The sequence below is a fragment of the Fulmarus glacialis genome, unplaced genomic scaffold (assembly GCF_000690835.1).
Source record: "Fulmarus glacialis isolate BGI_N327 unplaced genomic scaffold, ASM69083v1 scaffold13153, whole genome shotgun sequence".
NCBI lineage: Eukaryota > Metazoa > Chordata > Aves > Procellariiformes > Procellariidae > Fulmarus > Fulmarus glacialis.
In genome coordinates, this window is record NW_009204969.1 from 63,921 (window position 1) to 65,800 (window position 1,880).

The window sequence follows — 1,880 nt, forward strand, 5'->3', positions numbered from 1 at the left end:
CCAAAAGGAACCTAACCCTGATGGCATGACTGACGGGATTGTAGAAAAAAAAAAAAAAAAGCTCATTTTAAAGTTTACCCAAGAGCAGTGTCTCTTCAAGCAGCGTGACCCTGTGGCTTCATTTAACATTTCTAGGACAGAGTCTGCAAGGTTAATGTGTTAAGACAGTAAAAACTTTCCCTTTGCCTCGGGCACATCACTCCTATTCAGCAAGGCAAATAATACCCCACCTACAGCAGCCTGCCCAGAAGCCCAAAGGCTGCACAGCAACAAGCCTCCGTTTCTTCCCCGTCTCCTTGTCTCCTTGAGACTGACATTGCCTGGGTGCTGAATAGCCTGGTGGGAAGAGTTCAATGCAGGGTTTGCACTTTCCCAGCCATTAGCCAGCTGCCACCGCATTTCATTATCTTAGGGGGTGCTTTTATACATCAAAGCCACTTCCAAACAGTGTGATGAAGTGGAAGTAACCGAGCTCGGTCCACGTCGCAAGTCGCAGTATTATTTATTGTCGTTATTTTTTTGCGCCCATCTCGTGCCATCTGGCCCGCTAACTGTAAAGGCCGGTGATGGAAAAAAGACTCAACACACCCCTCTCGGTTTCTTGGAGTGAATCCTGAAAAGCCTTGGAGCAACTGCCTGTTGTTGTCCGGACTCTCTATTGTTCCGCACAAGGAGCCCTCTAAAAAGCAAGGGGAAAAAAACAAAGGTAGCGCACAGGATCTCATGTGAAAACAAAGTAAGCAGAGCATGAAAAGCGGCACTGAGATGGCTTTTTCTTTGCTTTCTTTCCGACACAGCCAAGAAATAAAGAGTTGAAAAAGGTTTTCTTTCAGTCTTCTAAAGAAGCTGCCTGTGAACAAGCCAAGGTAGTGGGTTTTGCATAAGACCGCCTCAGATCGCTGTTCAGCTGTTTTAACTTACTTCAGCTTTTGTCTTATTATGGCTTTCTTTTAATGACAAAAGCCCATATGGTTGGTGATTTATTGTACTTCTCCAGAGTTTGAAACCTGCTTTCCATTACCGGAAATCTCTAATTGATACATTCATAAAATCTTGAGAATTACATTAAAAGGTGAAAAAAAGCAAAATCTCTCTTTGTGTCACAGACTGCTAATGAGTGGCTTAAACAGAGGTTGTCAGTGGATGTATGATTAAGTTGCACTCTCATATGGTGGCTCGGTTTTACAGACCAGGGAATAAACTACAACACATTTCTACCTCTGCTGTGCCTGCCTGCCACCAAAACGCCCTGTTGCCAGAAAAATAAACTCAACAAGAAACGCTTATACTTCCGTACTGACATTTTATGGCATAGATATTTTGGCTAATGATTTATTTTACTTTCATTTAGTCATTCACTTGAGGCTTTAAAAATGCCCCAGACGTGCAGGTCATCACTTGCAGAACATTGGTTCTCTTTTTTACCAAATCACAACATTGTTTTGCACTTTTGATTGCTTGCTATGAAAATAAATAGTTGGTATGGTGAATCCTGGTGTATAAGGCCCTGACTCTGTAAACCCAGTCACACAGGTAAAGCTTTTGCTCATACAGATTCCAAAGGTGAGTGTGCATGAAAAAGAGTTTGCAGCATCAGGGTCAGATTTGGCAGCCCTTTAGTAGGCTTGATTAACTTAATTTGAGATTGGCATGAATAGGGGCTAGGACAGTACAAGACTTTTAGTTTTGTCCTGAAATCTCTTTCTGTTCTGTGCTCACTGCAGCTAACCTGTAGCTGTGAAATATCTCCCTGTAAGCTAGCAATTAGATTGCTATCCAAGATGGACTTGGAAACGGTAGTCAGAGAAGTCAAGCTACTGGCAGCCAACATAAAAACCAAAAATCCCTGACCTTGACTGTGCTTAATACAAAAGCCTTTT